Below are 16,626 nucleotides of genomic sequence, written 5' to 3'. Positions count from 1 at the left end.
CAGAGGTCATCACAAAATCCCATAGTTAATTGTCACAGACCTCTTTAATTGGTATTATTTTGATTTATTGAACAGATTTCAGGCTTTTTCCATTTGGCTTTAAAGCTTATAATTAATTGATAGATGCAGATGTCTTCTTAATAAGCTAGGAAAGTTAAAATGGGGGCAAAGTAGATTCAATCCCACTCTTATTATTTAACATTATGTCAATTAATAATTTAATAAACAATTATTAAACATTAAATAATTAGCAATATGTTGAAATGATAACAATAATAATAATGATAAAGTATTTAATTGAGTTAGTATACAAATGAAACCAAAATAGATCAGTTTTTATGAGAAATACCCAAGAAGCAGTTACTTCCTCCCACCACTCCCACCTCCATGCTCCCTCTGCTGTTATGCACAGCTGCTTCCAGACCGGGTTGGACCAGTTATTATCCCACTGAAATGCTATAGACTGAATCAGATAAATAATTTAGTCCACTATATTTTTCACAGGATGCAGTCTCTCTAAAAGACAAGTTAATCTGTTGGACTCCTTATACTTGTTCTTTAGTGGTGTGTGGTACGGAAATGGTGAGGGGTCACCATTTAATAAAAAAGCTGGAGAGAGCTCTAGAGAAAAGCAAAGTTTATTATACATTCTCGGGAGAAGGGCGTCCCACCCTTTGAGCAGACCATCGAAGAGAGGAAGCGCCTCCTATGGGCAGGACAGCCCCTTTAATCCCTAATGCAAAACACCCCCTCCCACCACTGACCCTCATCCTCATTGGCTGAGAGTCTTACATTCTAAACTTGAGATCTGCCCATGAAATTGAACTTGACCAGTAAGTACATAGTTGCCCATATTTAGCTGAAATAGGGAGGAGGTATCATGAGAGGGGAACGCAATTATGCCCTTGACTCGGATGTTCAGAGTCCTTCAGGCCTACTCAAACTCTGAAGTAGAGGAAGCCTTAATCGATTTTCACAACTGTCTTGAAAGATCTCACCTCATCTCGTTCAGACCCTCTTCTTATTTTGTACACTGAGATCTCTTCAAATTTTTGTAACATAATCTCACATTCCCTATGAATTCCTCACTTCCTTCTGGTTCCTATTGGCCTTGGGCCACTGACTCCACCCTTGCCCTTTTAACAACATCCATCTAACAGACCCTTCAGCTTTCTCTTCCAAACCTGATCATTCCAGATAATGAGTTTTGGACAATTCTTGTTATTAATCTGATCAAACAAGGGATGCAGATAGGGAGTAATATAACACCACTAAGGGCTAGAAGGCCAAGCCAAAGGAGCTGCTTCCACCAGCTTCTCAAACAAGGACCACCAAGAAGTATTGAACAGTGAGGTCCGCATCTGTACAGGAAACACAAGCAAGTTTCCTAATGTTCTTAGTGATCTCTCTTACTAGATTTCCATGTCATTTGGCCTTGGTCCAATATAACAAATCCCTGTCCAATTAAGAGGTAGGTGAGTATAGACAGTTAAACCACAGATCCAATAATCACCCTTTAGAGCAATTTGTTCCCTTGAAAATATGTAAAAGGGTCTCCCATCCCTAGGGGGCCTCCCCCCCACAAAGATGACATAATGACATTTCCATAAACCTTCCGAGTTCTCAACTGCTTCAAGAGTTGAGGCCTTCTCTTTTCCTTCTGAGTAAAACTGGGAGAGGGTAGACTGGGGGAAATACAGTTATCAAGGCCATTATATGAGAAATCTCCTGGTCTCCAGCTCCCTTGGCCTCCTCATTTGCTAATCTAGTTCCCCTTACCCCAAAACAACTTCCCATCTCATGTCCCTTTACATGTATTACTGCTACATTCCAGAATGTTTTCCAGTCCCTCTTTTCTCCCAAATCCTTCCAAATCCATGCATCACACCCCAGGTATATCTCAAATCAGTGTATGTATATATATATACAGTCCCATCCTAGTCCCGCAATAATTTCAATCCTTGATTTAAAGCATACAATTCACAAGTTTGAGCCGACCAATGGGCAGGTAGACTGCCCTTGGTAACAGTGGAAGTTCTAGCAAACCCATTTCTTTTTCCCATTTACCATCCTAGAAGAACCATACATAAATTCTAAACAAATATTTATCATAACCTTGTGTTGATAACAATAAGGAATTTGTCCCAATGAGTTTATATCCAAGTAGATCTTTCATAAGTGAACATTATTCATACAAATCAGTTTGTTTTTAAAAACACCCAATGCAAATACAATCATACAATTCTGTATATATATACATTTGTCTAATTCCACACAAGAGAATTCAAGAAGTTTTGATAAGAGATTCCCATTAACTTGTAATGGGAGAGACATTCTGCTATTCTGAAACATAAGATAGAGGCGGGGGGGGGGGAGGTTTGCAGAACTAAGAGGCAGGGAAACTGAGGCAGGAGTGAGTCAGGATAATTAGGGAAACTGAGTCAGGACAATAATACAAAGTTAAAACATAAGCCAGCCAATCATAGTCTAGCAAATTTTCTGCTAGAGTCCCCTGTAAATGAATTTACAGGCTGAAAACCTAGATGAGTAAAAAGATGTTTTTTTTGCAAGGTTTGGAAGCAAGGTTAAGGTCTGGTTAGAAATTCCTTGAGATGCAAAAGGAGGCCTTTTGTCTCTGTAGCCTTCTCCAAACCCAGCATCTGCTAAAATCAGATGTGTCTAGATAGTGGACAGGTAAAAAGCCTTTTCAACTTTTTGCAGCCTCTCCCTTATCTGTAGAGACAAGAGAGCGAGACAAAAGGAGACCTTTCGTCAATCGCAGCAATTCTTAAAGAATTGTGCCCGAGCATAGAGCTCTAACAACGATCCAGGCCTGAAGCAGGTTGGATGTCCACTGCAAAAAAGAAAAAAATCTTTTACCTTTTCCAGAGTTCCTTCATCAGGGAACCAAAATGATAAAGTAAGCAAAGAGTAAAATAGTTTCCAATTCGGCCTGAACTGAAATAAGACATTAGTTTTTCCCAATTTTCTGACCAGTTGAAATCTGTTTCCTTCCCCCCCTGTTTACAGAAATTATCAGATTATACATAACAGACTAGTAAATTTCCCGAAATAGCAATAGTCAGACAGTTTTATATAGCAATAGTTCTGTTCTCCAGGGGACAAAAAGGAAGCAGGATTAAAATTATGATCTTGGATTATAGATCATTCTTTTCTAATAGTATTGCCTCATGTTTCAACATTCTGGAATCTGTGAGCCATCATCCAGCCCTCTTGATTTAACATTGTTCTAACTTGAATACCCCTTCATTTCATTTTCTCTGCATATTTAATAGGGGATTGAGTGTCAAAAGTTCTTTCCATATAAGTTCTTTCCCCACCATGATCATGCAAAACATGAAAAATGCATCTGAATATAGATCTATAGTCAGGAGTCTAGGATTGGGGTTCCAGAGATTGCCAGCTTTGTCTCAAAAAGAGAGGCAAAGTGGGAGCGGTCCTAGTACTGTATATTTCACTGACCACTTGGCTCTGATTACAAACATAAGAGGAAAAACTAGGGGCATGATTTATTTAAGGCAGTTTTACTTCAGGTAGCTGTCCTAATTTTTAACCATCCCATCCCAAGATGGAGTTTAACGACCTATGCAAGCAGTAATACCTGAATTCAAAACTCCAAATAAATATTAGCTACAGTCCCAAAAGATTTTATCTCCTACAGCAATTATCATTAATCAAGGCTTCAGGTGAATTTAGTTCAAGAATCACAGTAAAGATTCATCCTAGAAAGTTCACAGATTATACAGTTTATCTTTCATATCTAAGTAGATGGTTCTAGGTTTAACATTACAGATTATTTTGCCTTCAAAATACTCAATACAAAGAAAAATTCTAAACCTCATGTTGTCCATCCCATTTCCACAGAAAAGAAACTTTCAGATCTTTCAGATTTAACATTAATACTCTCTTCATTCTGAAAAGGATTAAAATTTTTGTAAATAACCCTATCAAATTATCAGATCAGATTAAAATAATCTTTAAACAAGAAGACTATCACGCAGGTAAATAAACATTAAATAATTTGCTTTAGTCAGATGAGATCTTAGTAGAAATGAATTGCTTTTAGAAAACTTACAGTTCCAACTCCTAAGGAGTTATACAGCTATAGACTTGAAAAATAAAAATAAAACATTCAGTTATTAATACCATATAAATGTAGGCTGTTTCTTTAAACGGTAGAAATAATTAATATCTAAATCAGCAAGGAGGTGTAGTTATTAAAAAAAAAAAAAAACCACTATACTTAATGGGAGGAGGGGGATTATAACACCTGATCAGGTCCCTCTCCACGTGGTCACCCTTCCCCCACACCACCATGCTTCCCGACCCAATATATCATAGCTCCATTTAAACTATTAATTACTTTTGCAAATCAATCTTTCTTGTCCCGTCTTTAAGTAAATATATATGTATATATTTTTAAACTTTACACTTCAATGTTCAAAAGTAAGTGACCCAAATTTCATAAAACTTAATACATGCCCAACAGAGCTGACAAATACTTAAGGCATAGCTCAGTTACAAATTACCCAATACCTCTAGCAAACATACCATCTAAGTAGGGAGATACAACCACAACCTCCCCTAAGTTAAGCTACCGGAATTTTGTTTTAATAACCTAAATTTTAACTTAAAATCCCAAACACAGCTTTAAATTCCCAATAATATAAAACTACTTTGCCATCACATTTAAAACAATGAACTTCACTAAATAGCAGTTTCTTTCCCCTGGCCCACGTGGCCCTGCTGCAGTCAGGACACGTGGGAAGAAAAGGAAGGAAGCCACCATCTTCACTGGCTCAATCCCACATACTTCCCCATGTATAGGGTTATTGATCCTAAATGGGATCTACTAACAGGTATTTCTGGTCAGCTGAAAGGCCCCTGCTTCAAAAGACATATATTTCTCCTCCCCGCCCTAAGGCCCCTAGAAGAGCTAATGGAATTAAATCCTCTCAGGTCCTTCCCTTCAGGTACGCCATTTAATCCTTTTGGCACACCCAGTCTGCAACAAAACAATACTTTATCATCTTTTTCTTGCTTTTTATTTTTTTCTTATATTTTGGCAGTTTGTTCCAATTACTTAATTTATCTCCCAAGGGACTATCTACCAGTATTTTCTGATATTTTTCTCATTTCTCTCCGTGAGGGCTGGCTGGGACTAGGCCACACCCATTGAATTTGGAAGGAGTTTAATAAACTCCCAAATGCCCAAACACGCTAACCGTCACCGATTAACTCCAGTCACCCAGAAGGCCTAGCTATCTTCCTGTCTAGAGCACCCCTCCAGAACTTATAACTAGACTCAAGGGTTCACAGGACGCTTACCTCTGGGTTGCTGCGCAGCAAATTACTTGACTGATCTGTCCTCCATCAACTGGTTGGGATTTTCACCGCGGAGTTTCTCACTTTGATTTTCTCTGAGTTTCTCCACTTCGGGCCCATTTTACATTGGGGAGCAAGGAGAAATCCCTGGATGCTGGCGGGCTGCCTAAACCAGGGCAGGGTGCCTCCCCGCCAGCACCCAGGAGTTCACTTACTCACCGAGTAAAGGATCCCAGACGAGCCCCCAAAACTGTGATAAAGAAATGGTGAGGGGTCACCATTTAATAAAAAAGCTGGAGAGAGCTCTAGAGAAAAGCAAAATTTATTGTACATTCTCGGGAGAAGGGCGTCCCACCCTTTGAGCAGACCATCGAAGAGAGGAAGCGCCTCCTATGGGCAGGACAGCCCCTTTAATCCCTAATGCAAAACACCCCCTCCCACCACTGACCCTCATCCTCATTGGCTGAGAGTCTTACATTCTAAACTTGAGATCTGCCCATGAAATTGAACTTGACCAGTAAGTACATAGTTGCCCATATTTAGCTGAAATAGGGAGGAGGTATCATGAGAGGGGAACGCAATTATGCCCTTGACTCGGATGTTCAGAGTCCTTCAGGCCTACTCAAACTGAAGTAGAGGAAGCCTTACTCAATTTTCACAACTGTCTTGAAAAATCTCACCTCATCTCATTCAGTGGGCATCTGAATTCTTTACCACCTCTACCCTCTGGTTTGGCTTTTTAGCAGTTCTACTTGGCTTTTTCATCAAAAATCAATTTACTCAGAGTTGTGGTTGACATTTAAGGAAGAGGTGATAGAAGTCTATGTCTAAAGTCTAAGTTTGATGGTGCAGAGATAGATAGATTTACTCTGTGAAGAATCTTCATTTTGAGGGGTGGGAAGGCTCAGCCCATTTAGATTTCCTTATCAAAAGATGCCTTATGCAAATAAGAGGCCAACAACAAAAGTATGTTGAATAGGGGGACCCAACACTCTAAAAATCCTTGAAGGAGAAAATCTCCTTCAACCCTGCCTCAGTGAGAAACCACCCCAGGGAATCAGATAAAGTGGTTTATCTAGGTGGGGCTAGTTGAGTCCTTAGCTAAAGAATTCCAACCTTATTCAAATAAAGATCTAGTATTCAATTCAACTCAAGCTGTACCCAGCTCCATGAAGAGCAACCCTCAGCTTGTTGCAACGGCTTATAAAAGAGCCAATCTAAAACCCTCTCTTTGCAGAGATCGTTATGCCATGCGTGCTATGCCAAGAAGCCTCTGTCCACTGGAATATTTTTTTCCAGTCCCACCCTATTTTTACCCTCACCTATTTCTCTAACCAGATTTTATGCTTTTCTGTCAGGATTTCTAACCTTACTTCCCAGTTTCTATAATTAAACCTCTTTTATCAATCTAGGTTTTCGGGTCTGTAAATTCCTTTACAAAGAATCTCAGCACTACTAGAAGGGAGTCCCTAAAATTCCCTATTCTTGTGCCAAATCCCAAGGGGCTGCAGGGGAGCCAAACCTCCCCATTTGGTTCCCTGAACCCCGAACCTGCCACTAGACGTTATCATTTAACTTCCCAACCACTAGAAACCCTGATCTCATTTTGGTTCCCTAAATCTAGATCTTATCAGTCTGTGTACTAGATTTAGATTTCGGCAGCCCGCCAGCATCCAGGGGCTTCTTTTTGCTCCCCAAGGTAAAGGCCCAAGGTGGGCCCAAAGTGGAGAAACTCAGGGCAAAGCAAAATGGAGAGAATCCACAGTAAAAATTCTGACCAGCTTGGTGTAAATGATGAGGGTTGAGGTCCCGTTAAGATTCCTAATTGCCCAACCCATGACTGACCTTGATTCACAAATCCTGGTCAAAGGTACCCTTTGAATATCCGGGCCCAGCCCCTCACTCTCAGCTCAGCTTCCCCCAAACCTCACCAGATATGGGCTAACTGAAAAGCCCACCAGAACTGGGTACTGCCATCATCTTCTAGATATAAAAGAAACAAGCTGGAAAGCCCTCTTTGCAGGAGCCCTTCCAGCCATGTAAGGGTCCCTGCCCGCCAACGGCCACCTTTGGCCCTGGTGTCTTTCTAACTGAGCTTTACTTCCAAATTCCTACAATAAACCTTTTATTTATCAATCTAGGTTTTCGGGCCTGTAAATTCATTTTACAGGGGACACTGCGTCTCATGGGATCTATGCGCCGACAAATGGGGTTCCCCCTTTCCTTTCCCTCATTATAAGGACAAATCAGTCAAGCAATTTGCTGTGTAGCAACCCAAAGGTAAGCCTTCTGTGAGCCCCTTGAGTCAAGTTATAGACTCTGGAGGGGTACTCTGGACAGGATAGGATAGGCCTTCTTGGTGACTAAAGTCAATTGACAACAATTGATGTGTTTGGGCATTCTGGAATTTAGATTCCATCCAAATTCAATGGGGTTGGCCCAGTCCCAGCCATCCCTCATGGAGAAAAATGAGAAAAAAAATGATAAGAAAATATCGGTAAACAGTCCCTTGGGAAATAAATTAAGTAATTGGAACAAACTGCCAAAATATAAAGGAAAAAGCAAGAAAAAGATGATAAGGTATTGTTGTTTTATCTGGGGTAACAATGATATTGGTGGAGGCACCATTTGGCCTACGAATGGCTCCCTTGAAAATTGAGTGTGCCAAAAACTAAATTTGTATGTTAATAGTAAAGAATCTGTTAATCCAGAGGAGGCCCTATATGCTGGATTACAGCTTTCAGGGGCCCCAATAATGTTGAGTAATAATCAAAGTGAAAAGAGAATAAAGGAGGAGACTTTGAAGACACAGCAATGGGACTCATTATTATCTCTCCCTTCTCCATACTTAGCCTCCACCTCAGGACTTAATTCAATCAGCTTCTCCAGGGGCCCTGAAGGCACAAGAGGACTTAATTAATTAATAAATGAACACCACCTGCAAAGGGCCATTTGCTTTACTAGCACCTATGAAGGAGTGGGACAGAAGATGCTCTCCAGTTGCAGAAGTAGTCCCAGCTCACCAAAAATTACCCTTTAGTAGATCCAAATTGGGATCACAATAACCCCATATATGGGGAAGTATGAGGGATCTTAGAGAACTGATAATTACGGGAATTTGAAATCCAGTGCCAAAGACACAGAACATGAAAAAGGCTTTTGATATGACTCGGAGGAAGGACAAGTCACCAGCTAAATATCTGAGTAGATTAAAAGTAGCATGAGGAGATACTCTGGATTTGATCCTGATGACCCAGGAGTAGTTGATACCCTGAAATTGCACTATATGATTCCCATGCATGGCCAGATATCAGTAGAAAGCCTTTGAAATGTTGGGGACGTAAAAAGTAGGGCATGTACAAAAAAATCTGCCCCCAGTAGAGGATGGAACAGCAGATATATTTAAGCTTGATGAAGATTAGGGGAGCCAGAGATTCTTGTAAGACTCCCACCCGGAACCCTTGGTAAATTTAAGGGTGGGACCTCACCAGAAAACTCTTGTGCTCTTAATAGACACCAGAGCATTGAGATTTTCAGTGACCTGTTTGCCTGAAGGGGTTAAATTATCTAAAGAGATCCTGGTGATTTCTGGGGTTAAAGGAGAACATTTTCTTATATATGGGAAAAAGGGAAATACTAGGCAGATATCTGCTTATCTCAGAAGCAGGAGTAAACTTTCTGGGGAGAGATTTAATAACTAAACTAGAAATTGTGTTGATTACATATAGACCCAGAATATACCCAGTAGAATGGTACTAATGAATGAAGAAGAGCAGACTAGGATAAACTCTGAGGTTTTGGGGGGACCTGGCAATCCAGGCAGAGCAGACATAGTCCAGACAAAACTCACATTGAAAGACCCTAGAGAGGTAGTAAGAGTCAAACAATGCCCAATTTCACTAGAAGGAAAGAGAGGTTTGCAGCCTGTGATACAAGACTTATTGAGAAATGGACTAATAGAACCCTGCATTTCATCCTTCAACACAGCCATTACTTCCATTCAAGAAGGATGAGAAATACAGGTTATTTCAGGATCTAAAGGAGATTAACAAAATCATGTTAGCTTCCCACCCTGTGGTTCTGGAGCCATATACCATTCTGGACTAGATTCCTAGTTCTGCAGAGTGGTTAAATATATTAGATCTGAAGGATGCATTGTGGAGCTGCCCTTTAGAGGAGAGTAGTAGGAACCTCTTTGCTTTCCAATGGGAAGATCCAGAAACTGGAAGGAAGCAACAAATGAAATGGTGCCTATTGCCCCAAAGCTATACTGAATCCCCAAATTTGTTTGTTAGAATCCTTGAAAATTGCTTGGGAGATTTTCAACCAGTAATGGGAACTTGGGTGTTACACTATGTAGATGATCTACTAGTAGTGGGGAATACAAGGGAACACACCGGTAGTTGTACCATTGATCTATTAAATTTCCTGGGAGGATTGGGGTTTAAGAATATAAAAAGAGGGGGCAAAAGAGGGGGCAGCTAGGTGGCGCAGTGCATAGAGCACCAGCCCTGAATTCAGGAGGACCCGAGTTCAAATCTGGTCTCAGACACTTAACTCCTAGCTGTGTGGCCGTGGGCAAGCTACTTAACCCCAGCCTCAGAAAAAAAAAAAAAAAAAAAAAAAAAAAGAATATAAAAAGAGAAATTGCAGTTTGTAAAGAGGGAGGTAAAATATTTAGGGCATTTTATTAGTGAAGGAAGCAAGAGATTGGACCCTGCCAGAATTGAGGGAATATTACACATATCCAAACCTAAAACAAAGAAAGAGCTATGCAAATTTCTGGGGTTAGTAGGATATTGTTGGGCATGCATAGATTCTTATGTTTCTATCACTAAACCCTTGTATAAGCACCTGCTGGAGGAAAATTCCAATTCTATCATGTGGGTCAAGAGAGTGATCAGAAGTTTGAGGACTTAAGGCTTTTGTTAATTTCACCACCTGTACTGGCTCTCCCCACCCTGGAAAAACCTTTCCATTTGTTTGTCAATGTTGAGGGAGGGGGTGGCTCTGGGAGTTCTTACTCAACTAAGAGGGGGGTAGAGAAGACCAGTGGCTTTCCTTTCTAAAATATTAGATCCTGTAGCCAAAGGATTGGTAGAAGAGAGCAGAAGCTCACCTTTGGAGGCAGTCTTATAGTAAGTGTCCCACACCAAGTAAGGACAATACTAAATCAGAGGTGTGGGAGATGTCTCACAGATGTCTCACAGATTCCAGAATGTTGAAATATGAGGCAATACTATTAGAAAAGGATGATCTAGTAATCACCCAAGATCATAATCTTAATCCTGCCTCCTCCCCTGGAACAGAACCATCCCCTTAGAGGAACATTGTTGTTCAGAGTTAATTGATTTTCAAACAAAAGTAAGAGGCATTTACAAGAATCGCCAATGGGGAGTAAATTGGTTTATAGATGGTTCTTCTAGAATGGTATCTGGGAAAAGGAAAAATGGATTTGCTATTGTGGATGGAGATAAAACTTCCACTGTTACCAAGGGCAGTCTTTCTGCCCATTGGTCAGCTCAAATTTGTGAATTGTATGCCTTAAATCAAGCATTGACGTTATTGAGGGACCAAGATTCTAAATATGCCTGAAATATGCATATATTTGGAAAAATTTGTGAAGAAAGAGTTTATAAATAGTAAGGGTAAAGAACTAGTTAGAGAGGTACTGGAAAACATTCTGGCTCCTAGGAATGTAACAGTAATACATGTAAAGGGACATCAGATGGGAAATTCTTTTGAGGCAAGGGGAAATAAATTAGCAGATGAGGAGGCCAAGGGAGCTGGAGACCAGAAGATTACTCATATAATGGCCTTGATACCTGTACTTCCCCTTAGTCTACCCTCTACCAGTTATACCCAGAAATAAAAAAAAGAAGAAATCAGCTCTGGGGGCAATTGAGAACCTAGAAGGACAATGGCTCTTACCTGATGGCAGAGAAGTACTGACCAAAGCAAGTATGAGGCAGGTCCTTCAGCAACTGCACCAGGGCAGTCACTGAACTGTCTAAGACCTGTGTGATGCTGTACTGATAAGGTATGTTTCCCCTGTCCTATATACTATGGCCCAACTGGTGGATGGCTGCCTCGTTTGTCGAAGAACTAACGAGGCTAGTCAATGTCAGGTCCCAAAAGGGAGATGACCTCCAGGAATCAGACCATTCCAAAGCATCCAGGTGGACTTCACTGAGCTGCTACTCATAGGTTGCCTTAAATATTTGCTGGTCATAATGAACCATCTTACCTCATGGGTGGAGGCATTCCCCTCAGCCCAAGCAACTGTTTCAACTGTTTCAAGGTCTTATTAGAACAAATTATTCCCAGATATGAAGAAGTGGAGAGGATAGACTTGGATCAGGGAACATATTTTTTGGTCCAAGTATTGCAGATCTGAGTAGGGCCTTAGAAATCACTTGGGATCTCAACACCCCTTGGCATCCTCCCTCTTCTGGGAAAATAGAAAGGATGAATCAAGAAATAAAATGGCAACTAACTAAATTATCTTTGAAGACCCAACTACCTTGGACTAAATACCTCCTTTCACTCTGATCAGAATCAGAACCAAGCCACATAGAGATATTGGGCTTTCACCTTGTGAATTATTGTACAATCATCTTTTCCAGACTTATATGGGAAACTGGGACCCTATTTTTGGGACAAACTACAAGAGTTAATAGCTCAGACTCCTCCTCTAGGTTTCCCTGTTCATAGAATTCAGGTTGGAAATTGGGTTTTGATCCGATCCTGGAAGGATGAGAAGTTGACTCCATGCTGGGACAGAACCTACCAGGTCATACTGACCTCAGACACTGCAATTCGGACACAGGAACAAGGCTGGACACACCATACCATTACAAAAGGACCTGTAGCACCACTTTTATCAGAGTGGACAGTTGAAGCTAGGGAGATCTCAACTTACATTTAAGGAAGGGGCCTCCACTGAATGGGAACACAATCTCTGAACCCAGTGTATTGTAATTATCTATGTATCACTCTTATTACCTTGGGCCTCTTCACCTGTTTGGGAGCTGATATATTTTTACCTAGGAATTTCATTCTGACCTCCCAGTGTATTCACCTACCTCTTAATTGGACAGGGATCTGTTATATTGGATTAATAAGGCCAAATTTTTTTTTTCTTTCTTCCTGAATAGGCAGACAAATCTTTAGGGATTCAATTGTATGATGATTGGGGATACCTCCATTACCCAGACTGGAGATGCAAATGGTTGGGGTGATACCTGGCCCCCTGAAAGAATAGTTAAAGAGTATGGGCCAATCACCTGGGCTCAAGATGGAAGCTGGGGATATAGAATCTAGAATCCCAATATATATGTTGAATAGGATAATTAGACTTCAAGCAATTGTAGAGATTATCACCAATCAGACAGCTAAGGCACTAGATCTGATTGATAATTAGAATAGCCCAACACTCATTATCCAGAATGATTAGGTTGGAAGGGAAAGCTGAAGGGTCTGTTAGATTGATAGTGCTAAAAGAGTGGGAGCCCATGCCTCAAGAAGACCGAGAGGAGCCAGAAGGGAGAGGGAATGTGAAATTATGTTATAAAAATTTGAAAAGATCTCAGTGCACAAATAAGAGCGAGAACTGAATGAGATGAGGTGAGATAATTCTAGATAGTTGTGAAAATCAAATAAGGCTTCATCTACTTCAGAGTCTGAGTAGACCTGAAGGTCTTTGAGCATTGATTCAAGGGCATACTTAAATCTCCTTCCTCCTATACTCCCATGATATCATTTTTTCCCTATTTCAATCAAATATAGGCAACTATGGACTTATTTGTCAAGTTCAATTTCTTGGGTATTCCAAGTTTAGAATGTAAGACCCTCAGCAAATGAGATTGAGGGTCAGTGGTGGGAGGGGTATTTGCATTAGGGACTATTTAAGTGTCAAACCTGTCCTAAAAGGTGCCCTTGGATTGCCTGCTCCTCTGGTGGGTCGGCCTATTCTCGAAAGAATATACAATAAACTTTTGCTTTGTTCCTAGAGATCCCTCCAGCTTTTTTTTTTTTTTTTTAATGGTGACCCTCACCATTTCTGAGCCACACAGTATTTATCAACACTACATTGTAATGTTTATTTGCTTCTGTGTTTTGAGTAGCTAATCTGTTCCACTGATCAACTTTACTATTTCTTATCTAGTGTCAAATTGTTTTGATGATAATGATTTGAAATATAGTTTTAAATCTAGTACTGCTAGATCTTTCCTAGCCAATTTTTTTCATGATTTCTTTAATTTCTTTACTCTTTTTTCCTCCAGATGAATTTGATTACTATTTTTCTAAGTGTGTAAATTAATTTCTAAGTGTATTAAATTAATTCTTTGGTAGTTTGGTATTGATGGGGTGCAAGAATAGAGGATAAAAGATCCCCTCTGGTTGATAGTGATGGAGATAAAATAAATTTTTTGTGAAAGAATTCACAAACCATAAGTCTGTGAGGCAAAAGGGGATTTATTTTCATTAAGAAGAAAGCTTTCTTAGCAAAACTCCTGATTAGGAATTTGGCAAGAGTGGGTATACACTGAGAAGAAAATATCTTCATCAATGTGCCTTCCTGATTAGGAATTAGCAAAGATTAGCCTCCTGAGCCTTTATTGGAGTTTACCCAGGCCCCCCAAGATGGGAGCAGTTTGAAGAACTAATATCCAATTCAACAGAGTGCTATGATTATGCTCTCGGCTAAGAGCTCCAATTGAATGAAATTACTTATCTGGATGTTGCCCTTATGGACAGAAGGGACTGCCCCTTCTATAGGTCAGGGAGGATTTGAGACCCTGAGAATCACCCTTTCTCCCTCAGATTAAAGGAGACAACATTGCCATTTTTATTATATTGGCACAAGGCCATCAAGAAGCAACCGTCTTTCAATTATTTATTAATTTCATATTTATGAATTTAATTCATAAGTTATTCAGTATATACATATTAAACCATTATATTTGCTAATGAGCCAATAGCTTTAAATGTAACATTTTTGTGCTTATCTTTTTATTGCATCTATGTTTACTATTGTTTTTTCTAAAATGATTGCTGTCCCTGACTTATTTTTAACTTACTTAAGAAAAATGTATTTTGTGTCAGCCCTTTAACTCTATGAATCTTTATGTTTCGAGTGTATTTCCTATTGGATTCTGCTTTCTAATCTATTCTGTTATTCTTTTCTGTTTTATGAGTGAATGTTGTATTTCCCTCTCTCCAGTCCTGCTATATTTTCTTTGACTTCTTGACTACTTATCTTTAGAGAAGAAAATGTTACAAAAGGAGTTTACTTTCTACTTGTTCGGTCATATCCAACTCTTTGTGACCCATTTGGGATTTTCTTGGCAAAGATACTGGAATGGTTTGCCATTTCCTTCCCTCAGCTCCTTTGACAAATGAGGAAAACTGAGGCAAAGAGAATTAAGTGACTTGCCCATGGTCACATAGCTAGTAAATTTCTGAGTCAAATTTGAACTCAGGATAAGTATTCCTGACTCCAGGTCTAGCACTCTATCCACTGTTCTTCCTGGTTTCTCTTGTATAACATTTTTCCCTTCAGATTTTTTAAAATACACATTTCTTTATGAATCATATTGGGGCCCCCGTATAACATTAGTGATCTATAATTATTATTTTTTTATTATAGCTTTTTATTGACAAAACATATGCATGGGTAATTGTTCAACACTCACCCTTACAAAAACTTCTGTTCCAACTTTTCCCCTACTTCCCTCCATCCCCTCCCTTAGATGGCAGGTAGTCCCATATGATGAGGTATAATCAAATGATGAAGGATACCTAAATAAAATTAGGATTAATTGAGGTCTAGTGGCAGGTTTGGGGTACAGGGAGTCAAATGGAGCTCCCCCCTGCAACCCCTTTGGATTCAGCGCAAGGATACAAAGTTAAATGAGGTCTAGTGGCTGCGCGAGAGTCCGAAAACCTAGATTGATAAAAAGAGGTTTATAGTAGGGTTTGGAAGTAAGGTTAAATCTGGTTAGTAAAAGGTATTAAATAGAGGAAGAAATACACCAAAAGTGACAGAGTCTGTGATGCAAAGCATGGTGCTTGCATGTTTCAACCCTCTGCCAAGAGATGATTCCAGCTTGGCCCTTTTATTTGCTTGAAGGGGCTTATGGGTGGAGTCACAGGTTGATTCCTTCAGGTCCAGAACACACCAGGTGGGGGTTGGGAAACCTGAGCAGATCATTAGAATGGGGGCTGGGTATAGCCCAAATTAGCTCAGATCTGGATTTCTCCCCTTGGAATACAAAAGGGTGGTTTTGACTAGATCTTGTAAATCAAAGATCAGTCCCAAAGGGGAGTTGGGAATCAGAAAAGGAATCTTAAAGGGGCCACCGCCTGTATTACCATACATGTTAAATATGTTAAAGTATATGTTAAATATATATATATATATATATATATATATATATATATATATATATATATATATATATATATATATATATATATATATATATATATATATATATGTTTATACAGTTGTCTTGCTACACAAGAAAAATGGATTTAGAAAGAAGGTAAAAATAACCTGGGAAGAAAAACAAAAATGCAAGCAAACAATAACAGAAAGACTGTAAATGCTATGTTGTGGTCCACACTCATTTTCCAGTGTTCTTTTGCTGGGTGTAGCTGGTTCTATTCATTACTGATCAATTGGAACTGATTTGGATCCTATCATTGTTGAAGACAGCCACTTCCATCAGATTTGATCCTAATATAGTATTGTTGTTGGAGTGTATAATGATTTCCTGGTTCTTCTCATTTCACTTAGCATCAGTTCATGTAAGTCTCTCCAAGCCTCTCTGTATTCATCTGCTGGTCATTTCTTACAGAAAAATACTATTCCATAACATTCAACCCAACCATTCTCCAATTGATGGCCATCCATTCAGTTTACAATTTCTAGCCACTACAAAAAAAAGCTGCCACAAACATTTTTGCACATACAGGTCCTTTCCCTTCCTTAATATCAGTTTAGGATATAAGCCCAATAGTAACATTGCTGGATCAAAGGGTATGCTCAGTTTGATAACTTTTTGAGCATAGTCCCAAATTACTCTCCAGAATGGTTGGATCCATTCACAACTCCACCAATAATGCATCAATGTCCCACAGCCCCTCCAACATTCATCATTATCTTTTCCTGTCATCTTTGCCAATCTGACAGGTGTGTAGTAGTATCTCAGAGTTGTCTTAATTTGCATTTCTCTAATCAATAATTATTTGGAACAACTTTTCATATGGGTA

The sequence above is a fragment of the Sminthopsis crassicaudata genome, chromosome 2 (assembly GCF_048593235.1).
Source record: "Sminthopsis crassicaudata isolate SCR6 chromosome 2, ASM4859323v1, whole genome shotgun sequence".
Taxonomy (NCBI): Eukaryota; Metazoa; Chordata; class Mammalia; order Dasyuromorphia; family Dasyuridae; genus Sminthopsis; species Sminthopsis crassicaudata.
Note: the sequence above shows the minus strand (reverse complement) of the source record.